The sequence below is a fragment of the Lepidochelys olivacea genome, assembly GCF_965140295.1.
Source record: "Lepidochelys olivacea isolate rLepOli2 genome assembly, chromosome: 6".
In the NCBI taxonomy this organism is placed as follows: Eukaryota; Metazoa; Chordata; order Testudines; family Cheloniidae; genus Lepidochelys; species Lepidochelys olivacea.
This window is the reverse complement of record NC_140416.1, coordinates 18,554,742-18,571,608: the sequence shown is the minus strand read 5'-3', so window position 1 is coordinate 18,571,608 and position 16,867 is coordinate 18,554,742. Positions and strand designations below refer to the sequence as shown.

At 46.9% G+C, this 16,867-nt stretch overlaps 1 protein-coding gene across 2 annotated transcripts in view; it reads left to right on the top strand.

The window, feature by feature from the left end:
- CEND1 (cell cycle exit and neuronal differentiation 1) overlaps nt 1-16,867 on the top strand; it is a 41,931-nt gene that overhangs the window by 10,378 nt on the left and 14,686 nt on the right. The window contains exon 1 of one of the 2 annotated variants that reach the window (XM_084631914.1): nt 6,050-6,124. The exons of the other annotated variant lie outside the window; for it this stretch is intronic. The gene's annotated coding sequence lies outside the window, so the exon portion shown is untranslated. Of the gene's footprint in view, nt 1-6,049; nt 6,125-16,867 lie in introns of those variants that run through there. 2 annotated transcript variants of the gene reach the window in all.

Genomic DNA, 16,867 nt, shown 5'->3' with positions numbered 1-16,867 from the left:
GGGATACAGAAGTAGGAATTTGAACAACTGTAGCTAATAGAAATATTTGGGACATACCTGCTGTGCGAGGAGTGTGGTGTGTCTGTCTAGTTCGTTATAGAGGTTTGGCCATATCACAATCATTCCACAGGTCATAGAATAGAATCCTAGAATATCAGGGTTGGAAGGGACCCCTGAAGGTCATCTAGTCCAACCCCCTGCTCAAAGCAGGACCAATCCCCAGCTAAATCATCCCAACCAGGCTTTTGTCAAGGCTGACCTTAAAAACCTCAAAGGAAGGAGATTCCACCACCTCCCTAGGTAACCCATACCAGTGCTTCACCACCTTCTTAGTGAAAAAGTTTTTCCTAATATTCAACCTAAACCTACCCCACTGCAACTTGAAACCATTACTGCTTGTTCTATCATCTGGTACCACTGAGAACAGTCTAGATCCATCGTCTTTGGAACCCCCTTTCAGGTAGTTGAAAGCAGCTATCAAATCCCCCCTCATTCTTCTCTTCTGCAGACTAAATAATCCCAGTTCCCTCAGCCTCTCCTTGTAAATCATGTGCTCCAGCCCTCTAATGATTTTTCTTGCCCTCTGATAGACTCTTTCCAAATTTTCCACATCCTTCTTGTAGTATGGGGCCCAAAACTGGACACACTACTCCAATGAGCCCTCACCAATGCCTCACGTCCCTCAATCTGCTGGCAATGCTCCTACTTATACAGCCCAAAATGCCGTTAGCCTTCTTGGCAACAAGGGCACGCCGTTGACTCATATCCAGCTTCTCGTCCACCTCAACCCCTAGGTCCTTTTCTGCAGAACTGCTGCCTCACCACTCGGTCCCTAGTCTGTAGCAGTGCATGGAATTCTTCCTAGGTTCCTAAGTGCAGGTAGGTATGATCTTAGTTGATGCTAGGGAGGAGACTAGGTGGAGAGGGAGTGTTGCCTAGTGGACAGGACACAAGCCTGGGTGTTAGGGGAGACTGGTTCTGTTCTTGCCTCTGCCCCTGATCTAGTGTGTGACCCTGGGCAAGGTATAGCTGTGCCTCTGTTTCCCCCTCAAACCTCTTGCCTGTCTTGTCTACAAGGATTGTAAATTCGTCAGGGCAGAGGCCGTCTCTCACTGTGCATAGCACCTTGCACAATGGGCCCTGACCTCAGCTGGGGCATCTCCGTACTACCCTAATATTACTAATAAAAGGGGATGCTGTTGATCATGGGCCAAATTCTGGTCTCTGTTACCCTGGTGTAAATTGAGAATCGCTTCATTTGAAAAAAAAAAAAAAGTGGGACTGTAACTGGGATCAGAAGCTGAACCCAAAAATGAGGTGCATTAGCCTTGCCCAGTAGTGCACTGTTAGGGGGTGCTTTGGGTCAAGAATCGGGGGGGGAGGGGCAAAAGTCAGGCTAAAGGGGAAAGGAGGCAGGACAAGGAAAACAGGAGTCTTTGCAGATCCATGATTGGAGAGGATTAAGCCTAGAGATGACCTACTGGTAGTAATAATAATACCACCACACTGGAATAGCAGGAGGTGGTGCAGTTTGTGACAAGTGCATTTCCAAACCTACGCAGGGATATTCCGCATAGCCCTGCCCTGCACGCAACATGCCTCCAGGTGGCGCTATAGTCCCTCACCTTCAAGAGAACTAAAAATCCACTAGAAAAAATGACATCTCCCTTGTCACCCTGGCCATGAAGTTGCTGCAACCCACTGTGTGTGTGTGTGTGTGGCAGGGCAGGCCGTAAACACGTGTGATGTGGTGCCTTACAAAACTGTACCGCGTGCAACAAGATTTGTTCCGCTTCTACGGAAACATGACGGTCTCCAGAGAGATGGGACCATGTCCCAGATGGCGGCCTGTGCATTTCCCTGTGGGAGACTCCCTCGCCATCACCTTGCCTCCCGGTGGGACTGTGACATAGTACGACTGTGACACCCAAGGCAAATCAGCTTCTTAATTTTAAGGCCCTGAGCCTTCTCCTCGTATTTACCCTAGTGGAAATCAGGAGTAGCTTCTAGAAGCCAGCGGGGCTACAGCGGCATGAGGCCAGAGTCCGATCTCTCTCCCTCCTCTTGTGATGGCCTCTGCAGCTCTCCCCTAAAGCAGCCAAGCCACCTTGTACATTCTCTGACAAAAATTCCCTCCTTCTGTCCCTTGTCTGTGTGGCTGTCATCTTCTGGCCAGCTGCAGAATAGCAGGTTTGCAATCCTAGCCCCTTGGCAGAGGGTAGGGATTTCAGGTTTCTCTAGCTGGGGAAGGGGCATAACTATAGCAGTCTAATAATACAGCTGTAGATATATGGGTATAAATCCTTGTGTGGACACTTAGTCAGGAATTAAGTTGGTATAACTTTACCTGGTTAATTAGACGGCTTCAACAAACAGCTAAATTGCCCCGTGGGCAAGCCTTTCTATTCAGCCCATCCTTGTACCAGCTGGGCACATGTTACAGAAACGTCAAGCAAATTCCACCCCATGATTGGTAGGAGTCACTCCTCCCAATGGCTGAGGCTCCAGAAGTGACATCCGATGAAGTGGGCTGTAGCCTACGAAAGCTTATGCTCAAATAAATTTGTTCGTCTCTAAGGTTCCACAAGTACTCCTGTTCTCTTTTTTACAGACTAACACAGCTGCTACTCTGAAACCTGTCATTAATTAAAAGCTACAGTGAGCCAAGGATGGCAATGGCCAAATTCCCATTATCTTCAGTGGAGCAGGATTAAGCTCCACCTAGCCTCATGCAGCTCATAGCAATTTGCCAAGGTGCTAGAACGTTTAAAAACAGCCTTCCGCTGTCTGAATATGCCTGGAAAATGCACTCTGCACAAGCCACTGTGGGAACACTGTAGTGCCTTGTGTTCTCTCCGACAACCCCATCTATATGGCTGTTGTCCCTTCTAACATGGTGAAGGCAGGGCTGCTTCCCCGCCCCCCAAGCAGGACCATGTCAAAACTGAGTTTCCTGGTTAGAAGCAGCAGGAGTCCTATGCAGGCAGGAGGCAGGTGCTTTTACAGATTGATCAGCCATAGTGCATGCAGAGGGGAGGGAGGGGGTCACCATTCTCCAGGACCCCAACCCCCTAGTACCCCCCACCCCTCCCCACCTTGCTTCTAACCAGTCATCTGAGATTTTGTGCCTCATTCTGCTGTGAATGTAGATTTCATAGACCATAATTAAGATACATTTTAAGCTCAGGGGGCTTTCTCCTTTGCTGACCTTGAGGGGAGTACTGGCTTCGCCTTGCCCCTTCTCGATCTGAATCAGTACTCCTGGGCTCCACCCTGCTTTGCTGTTTTGCGCTTAGCAAGCACTGTATTAGCAAGGCATGACCCACTTATGGCTACTCTCAGAACAGCCGGAAATGGATCCAATTTATAGAGGCTCTTCCATACTTCATGGTACAAGGATGGATTTTCTAAATGCAAATGAAGCAAACACTGTTCAAACTATTCTCCCTCTAGTGTTCAGCACTCAATCTTCCTCTTAGATTTATCAATAACAATATTTATAACAAACTCCAAACCAGAGTAAGAAAACTGCAAGCCAAATAAACTTGCTCACTATATTCTATAGGTATCTCCTATGAAAGAGCGAGAGAGAATGAATACTGGGCACTAAACACCATAGATCTATGCACATGCAGGCCAACAAGGGGCCATTGATGGGCCTGACAGATTCTCAGATATTCTAAGGCTCCTTTATGCTGAAAAGGAGCCTGAAAGGGGCTAGAAATGTGCCCCTGTTGATACTTCCAGCTGATGTAGAGCTAGTATAAGGGCTCTATACTGGGACCAGAACTGGTCAAGAGTCATGGCCAGGCTGCTCTGCACTACAGCTCATCTCTGCTTCCTGCACGCTGGGGCTGCTCTAACTTACCCGGGGAGCCAGGCAGGCCCCAGAATACAGTGGGTACAAAGATGGCTTAAAGGCATCTGCATCCACCTCTCCACCCCTGTGCCTGGCCCAAGTGTAGGAATGGAGGATGGGAATCCAGCACGATACAATGTAGATTCAGCAAACACATTCTCTTTGTTGAGGGCTGGGGTTTCACTTTCAAGCCACTGATGTTTTATATGTTTCTAGTAGGTTTCATTTATGTGGGTTTGTACGTTCAGTAAAATATACTGCAGGAGTTGATGCTTTATATTGAAGTCAATGGAGCAATGCTGCTTTAGCATTACAGAACTGAGGATCTGGTGCACCTCATTCACTCTTTGTCCATCATCTCGTGGCCCTTTTCCTTGCTGTTCCACTACTCAGCTGCCCTGTATAAGAGGAGAAAACAGTATGAACTTGAAAGTAAAGTTTTAAACAGCCTCAGTTGCCCCTGGAGCTGCCTGACACCGTGCGGCGGTTAACGTAAGACTTTAAAGTGATGGTTTTGTTTTATGACTTGATTTCAGTGGTGTCTATGCTTGGGATGAGTTTTGTCCATTTTGAGGGTGAGCACTTTGGAAGGAGAAGGAAATGTTCCCTGATGCTTATCTGAGATGGCAGGCACTATTCCTGCTGGAGCTCCCCTATTGGCTGAGAAAGGGTGACACCAGTGAACAAGGAAGCCAAGTAGAACCAGTAAGCAGCAGAGTTTCCATTTCCCAGCTGCTGGGAGGGACCAGTTCTGTGCATTATTCGTCTGGAATACAGCAAGGCCCACGTTTTCCAGTTGGGCTGCCTGTGGTTAATTGCCTAAATCTGTATGTATGTGTCTCACGCAGTGAACTGACACTCCAAGATGTTGAGCACTTGTGGTTCCCGTTGAAATGTTGACCCAGCTCTTTAAGACTCCCTCCATGCCATCACATCACAGCAGGAATCCCATGCTCACAGTTTCATGCTTATTAAAGCAAACAACCACAGTGTCCCCACACAACGCACTGTGTGCCAGGGCCCCGGGAGCTTTTTAAATTAACACAGTGAGAATCAATTGTCAGGGTAAGGAACTAGCAGCCTTACTGAATCCAGCGGGCCTGGCTGGAGGTCTAGGAAAGGACTAGCAAAATGCTCAGCAGAGTGTCTTGTGGAAAACCTGGAACTGGTTTGTTCTGGACTCTCTGCTTTTGCCAGGAAGGTGGGAACAGGCTACTCCCCACAAAACTTGTATTACTGCACGTGGGTCAGGCTCAGGCTCTCGGGGTGAAGGGGGTGAGGGAGTTGGGTTAAGAGGCCTGGACACAGAATAAATCCAGCATGAGGAGTGCACAGCAATCCCACGTGATTTCTTCTTCCTTCCCCAGAGTAAACAAAAACACATGCACCTGCACAGATGTGCAATGGGGGGTTACTCGCACACACATGTGGTGAGCTTTGATCCATCCTTCCTTAACAAATGGACTTCTACACACACAGCCACTCCCTTGGCAATCTTTCTTCCCTTGATACCCCCACCCCCACGCACGCCATCCCTCTGGAATCCAGTTTTATATGACAATCCATATTGCAATGCATCCCCCGCCCCCAGCATGCATACATGCTTGGGAATCCATTTTTTGGGGATGGGGAGATCCAGTTTTGATAATCTGGATTAACCCCCCTTTCCCCTTCTCTCACACACACACATTCACCATGAGGGGTACTGTTTTACTGAGCAATCCAGAATAACACTCCCCATGTACCCTCCACCACCACCACACCTCGGTGCTCTTCCTCACGAGGAATCCAGTTTGCTGCAAGCACGCTCAGGATTCCAAACGGAGAGAGAGAATGCAGCAGCTGCTGCTCCTCATGGCAGGCAGGAGCTCAGTGCTGTGCTCTGGGGAGAGTCCCTAGCCACAGAGCCCGTCCCAGCTGTGAGCAATCAGCTGGTCTGAGAGAGAAAAGGATTCCTGGGGGAGTAATGAGGACCCAGGAGACTGACATGACCCACTCTTAACCTCCCCTTTCGCCCCCCTCTTGGCCAGTCCTCAGCATCCTTTCTTCCTCCAGCATCCTGGCCCCTCTCTCCTGATTGCACCGCCCACTCTCCCTCCCATCTCCTCTCCTCAGCTTTATGCGGACTGCAGCGATGCATTGTGGGAAACTCCCAGGGTGGGTTTTTTTTTTTTTTTTTGCCTCTTCCGTCCTCCCTCCCTCCTCTCTGCAGAACATCCAGCTTCCAAGGTGTGACTTGTGCGAACAACAGTCTGGGGAGAGAAGGTAGGGGCTGCTGCTTTTCTTACCTGCCCTTCCATACATACCAGACCCAAGGAGGGAAAGAGGAGCACACAGGCCTGAGTCTGTGGAAGGCTGTGTGGGTGGGTGGGTGAATAGTGGTTGCATGCAGGTGAATAGAGAGAGAGAGAGATCTGGATCTGCCTGTTGAAGGTGTATGTGCTCATTTCTGCAGCTCTCTGTGTGAGAGAGGTCATGGGACTGCCATGCCAAATGAGTTTGGACTGCCAGTAATTGTCTCTATTGATGCATTGGTCTCTGCCCACACAAGCAGGGCAGTCTGGCCAAAACAACAGTGAATGCAGAGAGCTCACTTTGAATGCCTTCTGTTCAAAAGCCTGCTCTCCTGTGTCATGCCTTGCTCCCTGAAGGTCAGATAGTGAGGGGGAAACATTCACACAAGTGTAAGCACTGCATGTGCCTAAAATCTAGATGGACAAACTGCATGGCTCTGTGTCACTTGCTTATTTCCTTTGCTTGCTTGGTTTGCAGGAGGTACCGCTGTTGCATAATTATTGCTGCGGATGCTCCTGAGAATCTCCGCTGTGATTTCTGGGGGGCACGTTTAGAATTCGTCCTAAAACCGGATTAGAAAGGGAGAGCGGCAGCAGCATGCTGGAAATACAGAAGTGGTTTTAACAAAATAAAACCACAGATGGCTAGATTAGGAAATCCATTTCTTTTTGAAACTGCATCATCAGCTAAAATCTTTTCAATAGAAACGGGGCCTTTAAAAAAGAAATCGCCAGCCTTTGTTTTGGATTCTAGCTGTACATTTTTTTTTTCAGTCTTGAATGGATTATTTTGTTCGTTCTCATTTACATTCTGCATTGACGGTTTCATTTCTCTGTTTAATTAGTCATTAATCCTGCAGGCAGGATGCTAAACAAACAAATACACTTTGAAATTTCCATCAACCCAATTAGTTGCTATTGACATTTTCCTGCTCAAAGGATTTGTCATCTTTTTCGGGGGTGGGTGGGTGGGGGGCGGAGGGAATCCTTTGGATTCTTCCCCCTCCACTTCCCCCCCCAACCCCCGCCCCCCCCCCCGTATTGTGCTAGAAACAGCTGTGTGTCAGAGTCTGCCAAAGAAAAGGAGATGGACTACAGATATACAGGTTTCAGAGTAGCAGCCTGTTAGTCTGTATTCGCAAAAAGAAAAGGAGGACTTGTGGCACCTTAGAGACTAACCAATTTATTTGAGCATAAGCTTTCATGAGCTACAGCTCACTTCATCGGATGCATTCAGTGGAAAATAAATATAAACATCTCCCCTAAAACACTCCAGAAACTGTACATTAGGAATCAGATGGTAAGAATAATGTGTGTTTAAAGAGAGTGACATTTCCCTACAATGATCAATGTACCGGTGCCTCTTTGCAGCCAAAAGGCTAGGTGATTCCAACTTTGTCTGTGTCCTTGCTACGTCCCCCTCATTTGTTATAACCCACTACGACAGCTTAAAGAGAGCTATATGGTCTGTAGCTGTCGTAGTGGGTTATAACAAATGAGGGGGACATAGCAAGGACACAGACAAAGTTGGAATCACCTAGCCTTTTGGCTGTAAAGAGGCACCGATACATTGATCATTGTAGGGAAATGTCACTCTCTTTAAACAAAAAGAAAAGGAGTACTTGTGGCACCTTAGAGACTAACAGATTTATGCTCAGATAAATTTGTTAGTCTCTAAGGTGCCACAAGTCCTCCTTTTCTTTTTGCAAATACAGACTAACATGGCTACTACTCTGAAACCTCTCTTTAAACACACATTATTCTTACCATCTGATTCCTAATGTACAGTTTCTGGAGTGTTTTAGGGGAGATGTTTATATCTATTCAGATGCTTTTGCTTCCTCTTTTTGTCTGTATATCTTCACAAAAGACGTGTGAATATGCCTGTTGATTTGGTCTCTTTGCTCCTAATTAAGCTGTATATACATATCCGTGTGATCCTGGTTCTGATGGAGCCCAGGGGTAGGTAGGTAGGGTGACCAGATAGCAAGTGTAAAAAATAAGGACAGGGGGTGACGGGTAAATAGGTGCCTATATAAGAAAAAGCCCCCAAAATCGGGACTGTCCCTATAAAATCGGGACTTCTGGTCACCCTATAGGTAGGGGACAGTTGTGATCCATGACTCGATGCCATCCTGTGCAAACTTCTCCAGCACAGAGGTAGCAGGGGGCAAGAGCATGGGTCTGCCCACGGCTTTTCCATCTAAAGGGGTGGGGTTGGTGTAGAGATAGCATAAGGAGACAGAGGAGGCATTGAGATGACTTGATCTGTTTGGCCCTCAGTATTCACCATCTAGAAGTTTGACCTTCATGGTTTTGACCTTCAATATTTTCTTTCTTCCTTTCTGGGTGAGGGGCATGGGCCAGGCTCCCACACGATTATTCTTTTAACCCTGTTGTATGGTAGAGAAGTGCCAAGGACAATCCCATGCTCTCATAGACATGCACATTCTTCGGGAGTCTTGTTTCTTTATTACCACGCACTCCTCTGGCTGTCTGCAAGGGCCACAGTTCGGCTCGCATTCTGGCACGATGGCATCTATTCTGTTTGGTCAAGCCTCTGGCTGGGAGTTGGGAAAATCAGTGCAGCCAGGAGCGGGGATGTTTTATAGACAAGTGTTTGTTGTGTGGGTTATAATTAACATAGAGTGATGAGGCAATGGAGGCTGGTAATGTGCTCTTCAGTAGAGCCTTTATTGGCATTAGCACTGTGTCAGAGAGAAAGAGTGCAAATCTTTTGTTGCTTAGCTTGGTAAATCACAGGTGTGCATCGCCCAGGGCCCTCCCCGGGACATGTGTGCTGTTCTCAGCTATCAGTCCCAGCCTCAATCTCAATCTGTATCCGCAGTGCATTCATTGATTTCAAATGCAGAGCGACGGATTTAGGGCTGTGTCTGTAATCCACAGAGTGTAAAATTTGGTATCTTGTTTTGTGCATTCAAAATCGCTCGTGTAATCTTTCTGTCTGCCACAGCACAGCTAATCGGGGAATTGCTCATGACACAGACTGGGAATTATAAAGTCCAGAACTCAATTAGGGGAGAACAGAAGGGACTAGTTATTAGGAACATTAATAAGCTAAACAGAGCTGTCAGAGGCATTTTGTATTATTATTATTATTATTATTTTCCAGTATCCGAGATTATCCTTCCCCTTTCTCTTGCCTGTGATTCACTGTACTTGAGAGGGAGAAGAGTCTGCTGATTTACAATCAAGAAGCAGACTTGGGGGCTAGGAAAAGTGTTGTCAATCCCCTGGAAATCACAATCCCCATTCAGGGTTGAGCACACAGGAAAAATCTCATGAGATCAGTCAGAGAAGTGGCATACAGGTGATACTGCAAGCCTGACACGTAGATCGTAATGCACTTGGCAGTTTGTTCAACAAAAACTGAATCCCATTCTTGCTGAGTTTTGCCATTGATTTCAAAGGGAGCAGGATCCCAATTTCTGGGGCACCCACAAGGGTGTGGGAACAATTCATATAATGGGGGTGCTGAGAGCCAGTGAACCCTGTAAACCCTGTATCTGATCAAAACCAAGCACCCTCAGTTCTAGCACCTATGGACACCCACCATCTTGGCTGATGCACCAGAGACCTCCCAGAGCTAGCAGGAGTGTTTACAGCTGAAGCTAAAAAGCCAGACACTGTAGCAGGGAGCCGTAATACATTCATATGCTCTGTGAACCAAATGCTGGTGGGGATGCGTAACGCACACTGACCCTGGCTGGTCGGTTACAATTGCATCAGCACTGCAAACCCATTACTGAGCAGAAAGTCTCAAGGGATTGCCCCCATCAGGCTCATGTACTGTAAGAGAGGCTGGTTATTCCCTTCTGAAGCTGCCAAAGGAGACTCCAAAGCAGGTAACATAGACACTGGTGAGCAGAGGTGAGCTTTTCCTGGGACTCTCTGAGCACCTAGCTTCCTGCACTGAGCAGGCAGCCCTTGTGGAAACACTGAGTGGAGTCAGACGCAATATGGCATGAGGCTAAAAACATGAAGGGGGAATCATAGGCTATAAAGGAGGCTTTGCAATTGACATTGATCTATGGTTGAAAGAACATAAAGGGCCTCTAATGTGCAACAGCAAAGAAACGCTGTTGAGGTGACTCCTAAATGGGCTTTAAGACACTGGTGGCTTCTCCATCCTCCTCTGTCAATTATACCTTTATGCAGATCTCCTAAAAATCAAGAGCACGTCCTCAGAAACATAAGCAGCCTTTTTCTCCAGGCGTGCAAGCCTCAGAGGCTAGCGTCGTCTGACTGGCTCTGGGGAGTGCTGGGGAAATGGTTGGGTGTCATCAAAGAAATAAAGAGGGTACGTCTGTTAAATGTGCAGGAGCAATCACAGTGCACAATGAAGCCTGCCAGGTAACAAGGGAACAGGAAAAGCTCTGGGGGATGAGAATATTGTCAGGATGTGGGGATGGCTCAATGGTCTAAGCCTCCGGTTTCCATTACCCAGGCTGTGACCAGAGGTGCAGGGCCCATCCAGTTCCTCCAGTGTCCCGGGTAAATAAATGGAGATCCCTGAGAGTGAAGCCTTCAAGGTGAGATGGTAAGAACAAAGGTTCCATCTCTGCCTTGACCATGAAGGTCTTCATAGCAGTTTTCATATCAGAGTGTGATCTGGTAAAACTTCCGTCCCCTCCTCACCCATACTGCTGTGTAGCATGGTGGTAGTCTGGACTGCAGTAGCTCTGTTGAAGGGATCCATTGTATGTCCATATGCCACATTTCTGGGGTTGATATCCCTGTGGTAAATATTCTTGGTCATGTGCCTTTGACTGCCTTACCTGCACTCTGCCTGCTAATCCATCTCCTCTGGGATTACTTCCAACATTCCAGATCCCTGCACTCTCTAAGACAGCCACGATTTTCAAACAAATCAACCTGGACACCTGTTTCCTTCTTTCCTCAAAATACTACAGTGATTCAAGGCCCAGAGGAGCAATATTCAGTCCTGGTCCAGGGAGAGGTTTAAGGTCCAATATCTCATGACCCTGAAGGTCTAGAAACCAGAGATTTATGCCATTAGAAAGGGAGATTTCCAGCTTTCCAAGGTGAGATGAAGCCACTGATTCTATTTGTGAGAGGCTCCAGGATATCAGATTTTAAAGTGATGACTTTTTTAAGCATAGGTTTCAGAGTAGCAGCCGTGTTAGTCTGTATTCACAAAAAGAAAAGGAGCACTTGTGGCACATTAGAGACTAACCAATTTATTTGAGCATAAGCTTTCATGAGTTACAGCTCACTTCATCGGATGCATTCAGTGGAAAATACAGTGGGGAGATTTATATACACAGAGAACATGAAACAATGGGTGTTGCCATACACATTGTAAGGAGAGTGATCACTTAAGATGAGCTAATACCAGCAGGAGAGCGGGGGTGGGGTGGGGTGCCACAAGTACTCCTATTTTTAAGCATAGAAAACTTATGGGGGATTTTTACATCCACATTGCATAAATGACTCCCCAAGTACATGGCAGCAGTGAATTGGGTCCCTTCTGTAGAATTTGGAACGTGCTTAAGGATTCTGCATGGTGAATGGTGCTATAGAAATCTAAAATATTAGATTGGTTGAGGTTTTGTTATCGACACTTTCCTTCCTACACCTGTGGAAAAAAAAGTAAGTTGAGCTGAGGCCGCTTTTTGGCATAACTAGCCACATGGCAAATATACATTTCATGTCCTTGGGAGACCTGGAGGGACTATTTACTGCTGATATGATAGGAAATATCCAGCTTGTGTTTCCTGTTCCAGTCTCCCAAATGGCAGAGTATTAAATAAGTGAAACCCTGAGTCTTCTCCTCAGATTAGCAGAGCTAGACTAAGAGCTTCTTTATTGCTTCTTGACGCAAGGCTATAACAAGATGGTGGAGGTGGAATTCTGCTTTTCTATACCCAAAGAGCACCCAAATATGTCAGTCAGAAGAAACTATATTTTAGAATTTAAAAAACACACACACAAAACCACCAAACCAAGAAAACAACAAAAGTAAAATCTCCATGAGAGCACAGTGTGTCCCTCTTCTGTACAGACTGTAGCCATTCTGAAAACAAAATGGCTATTGTTTCAACTCACAGAGAGAGTGCTTGAATATAAGGGTAACCACAGTTGGTCAGCATATAAGAACATGAGAACATAAGAATAGCCAAACTGGGTCAGACAACAGTCCATGTAACCCAGTATCCTGTCTTCTGACACTGGCCAATGCCAGATGCTTCAAAGGGAATGAACAAAACAGGGCAATTATCAAGTGATCCATCCCCTGTCATCCAATCCTTGTCATCTCATCTGGAAGTGAGAGGCTTAGGGATACCCAGAGCATGGGGTTGCATCCCTGACCATCTTGGCTAATAGCCATTGATGGACCTGTCCACCATGAACTTATCTCGTTCTTTTATGAACCCAGTTATACTTTTGGCCTTCGCAATATGTCCTGGTAATGAGTTCCACAGGTTAACTACATGTTATGGGAAGAAGTGCTTCCTTTTCTTTATTTTAAACCTGCTGCCTATTCATTTCATTGAGTGACCCCTGGTTTTTGTTTTATGTGAATGGGTAAATAAAACTTCCCCATTCATTTTCTCCACACTGTTCAGGATTTTATAGACCTCTACCATACCCCCTCTTAGTCGTCTCTTTTCCAAGCAGAACAGCCCCAGTCTTTTTAATCTCTCCTCAGATGGAAGCTGTTCCAGACCCTTAAATATTTCTGTTGCCCTTCTCTACATTTTCCAATTCCAGTATATCTTTGAGGTGGGTTGACCAGAACTGCACGCAGTATTCAGGGTGTGGGCATACCATGGCTTTATATAGTGGCATTATTATTTACTGTCTTATTATCTATCCCTTTCCTAATGGTTCCGAACACTGTGTTAGCTTTTTTGCTGTACATTGAGCAGATGTTTGCAGAGACCTATCTGCAGTAGCAACATACAGCATACATCCGTGATGAGAGCTTGTATCTGTGAATGCCCCAGGCAGCCCCTGCTGAAATGGCAGCCCATGCTATAAAAGGGCAGCTACTTCCAAGCTGGACATGAACTAATGAGGGTGTTCATTGCACCAATGCTGTTCTAATGACCTTGGGTCTGCTCTCAATGGGCCTGCATTATGAAGTGGGTGGAAAAGCATACTCAAAAGTGCTGCATCACCAGACCTGGGACCGCTGACCTGACAGACTTAAAGCAGCATGCTTCCCCATAGACTTCCAGTGGATTGAAATTGAGCTGCTCAGAGATAACATGCTAGGAGTCGAGTTGGCTCAAAGGGTCTCCCCAGCTGCCAATCCATGGCGGCTCAACAGTGATGTCAGCTACTCCTTGGGTTGGGGGAAAATCCCCCTCAGAAATGGCTGCAGAAAGGGAAGTCAGCTTTATGCAACAGCCCGAGCCCTTTCCCTTGCCAGGGCCCTGCCTGACTGCCATGTATGGAAATCAGCCTGACGTGAGGGTAGGGCAAATGGCCTGCACTGTCACTGAACATCCTCAGTGCATCAATCCAGGATATAAAAGCATTGGTAACTCCCTGTGGCAGAGGGAATAAGAAGCAAGGACAGAAAGGTCCTGCAGGAAGCCATCCTAGGAACCACTAAGCTCTGGCAGGAACATGCTCATTTTTATCACAGTTAACAACACAGCACCTCAGGAAGGAAGGAGGTAAGTTTGAACCCGGTGTGTTTACTGTACTAGGAGCAGGGTAGGAACTCCGCCTCCTCCCAGTTAGCAGGGATTATTCATTCATACATACACTTAAGGAAACTAGGTTTGCACAATCAGAACATTTCTAGTGTGATTAAGCAACTCAACTTTCGCATTGACGGAGAAGTTGCTTTAGAAGGACCTGGCTGTACGATATTCAAATGTAAAAACTCCTGTGGCAGGTTCTTATTGGGGTCTGAACTAAGGATCTCCAGGACCAAAAGCATGAATCACTCCGGCTTGAGTTTATATAGGACAAACTCCCCGGACTGGTAGCTGTGGTAACTTCTGTGAGCCAGCCACTACATGACAGGTTTCAGAGTAACAGCCGTGTTAGTCTGTATTCGCAAAAAGAAAAGGAGGACTTGTGGCACCTTAGAGACTAACCAATTTATTTGAGCATGAGCTTTCGTGAGCTACAGCTCACGATGAAGTGAGCTGTAGCTCACAAAAGCTCATGCTCAAATAAATTGGTTAGTCTCTAAGGTGCCACAAGTACTCCTTTTCTTTTAGCCACTACATGGGGACTCATAACAGCCACTGAATGGTGGGGGCCCCGGGGAAGATGCTGGGATTGCATGGGGCAACTATATACTAAACAAAGTCCCTTTCAGAGTTTGAGAGTCTGGCGTGAGTGTCCCAATGCAGCATTATTGTTAGCGCAACTGTGACATGGAGGTTTCTTTGGTGAATCTCTCTCTTTGGCTAGGACATGAAATGGCTTTCGCTTATTAAAGCAATTGCTAACATCCAACATTCAATATGGCAAGATTCAAAGAACTCGCTTGAGATGTCAAGGAAGGGGGTGGATGGCAATGGCAGATTGGCAAAGGGAACCATAAATAGCTCTTCAGAGAAAACTACGTCAGCAGTGTTTGCTGTGTCTCCTGTCCTGGTACTGCTGATTGTGAGCCTCACCCAACCAACTTGGGTAAGGCTGGCAAATACACAGCTGTAAGTGTGTGCAGGATAGGCATGTGCTGCTGAGGCCTTTAAAAGAGAGCTGTGAACAGAGACATCTGACGTATGTTATATTTCAATTTATTGCTTTTACTGTCCAAAGGACAGGAGGTCATTAAAAATGGATGGGGGTTTAAGCAACCTCCTTTTGGGAAGATGGGCCATTAACCAGTGCATTAAATGCAAACTCTTTACATGCAGTTTTTATCATATTTACAGTAACTCAACATCACCACACAAACATTAACGGCGTAATCCTCAGAAATACCCTTGTGAGACAGGTAAGGGTTAGTTTCTCTGGTTTGTAGCTCCCCCCATCAGTGCAGTATCTGAGCACCTGTTGACCTTCAATGTATTTATCCTCACAACAGTCCCGTGAGGTGGGGAAGTGTCCAATCCCCTTTTGCAAACGGGGACCTGAGCCACAGAGCGACTAAGTGTCTTCCCCATAGTCACACAGGAAGTCTGTGACACAGTAGGAATCTGAACCTGTGTCTCTCCAGTTGCAGGCTAGTACCTCAATCACTGGACCATCCTTCCTCTCTGTGGCACAGAGATTTTAAGTGACTTTCCCAAGGCCGTGACGGATGTCCATGCTAGACCCAGTTTGTTCCTGGAGCCCTGTCTTCTGCTCAGTCCTCTCAGCTGTCACCTATGGGCTAAGATAAGAATAACAAGGTCCCAAACTACCCCTATTGAAGCTAATGGCAAATTTCCCATTAACTTCAATGGGAGCAGAGTTAAGCCCTCACTTGCCTTTGGCCCTTTTCAGCCATATTAAATTCAGGCCTTCTCTCTTCTGGGGATGACTCCCTGATTTCAGCAAGCCATGGCCAGCAGCTAGTGTAGCTGAATCAGTCAAACCCCTGGTTTTCCACAATGGCCAGCACAGGTGAATTACAGCATGGTGTAAATTGTGGCTTTCTGGAGCTGTTAGGGGCACGCACCTGTGCGGCTGGTTACTAATCACTACAACCAAGGCTAATCCCCAGTGCAAACAAAGCCTCCAAGAGGAATCGCTATTGAGGCATGGTTGAGGTGAGGGAATCCTCTTTCTATAGGCAGAGCAAAGGTCTATTTGTTTTGCACACAGGGTAATGGACACAGTGGGGAATGAGGCCATCTCTTTTTCCACCGAGCACAGCTGCTGCGTGAGCTCAGCTCCTGCACAAATCAATTACTCTGTTCATTTCTCCCCAGTGCAATGCGATCCGTCTGTCCCCCTTCTCTGTGTAACGGATGTTCACATTGCCGTAAGGAACGGGAGGGGCACCACACAGTGCTAAGGACAGTTTCAAGGATGCTGAGGGAGGGCATGCGGGCAGAACACTTGGCATCTAAGCCTGGGCTGGGTGGGATCACAATCCTCTCCTAAAAACCCTGAGGGATGAGCACATGAATGCAAGATGATGACACGAGGGGAGACCATGAAACAGCATGGACTGAAATGACAGCAAGATGCAGATGACACCCAGCCTGGAGTTATCTTTACATCAGATGCAAACACCAACGTCTCCCAGCTCTCCAGCGGCCCAGATGGGAGCAGGACTGAGGGGGAGATGCTGGGCCAAGGGCAGCACTTCAAAGAACTCATCGTCTCCAGCACAGCACTGTCTGGTAAGGACCCTGCTTCAGTGAGGATGTGCCCTCAGACCTCTGACCACCAAGAGAACCTCAGTGGTCACCTGGTCATCTCATTGCTTCTGCACACCCAACGAGCCACACCTGCAAAATCTGTCCTTTCCCATCTACAGCTCGCAGTCTGAGGTGAACAGTTAGATGACTGACTGATAATGACATGCTTGGCACCTGTCAGCTGTAGCTCTCAAAATGTTTTACAAATGTGGGTATACATCATTATCCCCATTTTGCAGTGGGGGAAACTGAGGTACAGAGAAATGAAGTGACTTGCCCAAAGTCCCACAGTGACTTCATGGCAGGGCTGGGACTAGAACTCAGGTGTTCAGACTTCTATGCTGTTGCCCTACCTATTTGACCCCTAGTGACATACGAGCAAAGGTGTCTGCAGGAGGGAAGGAATA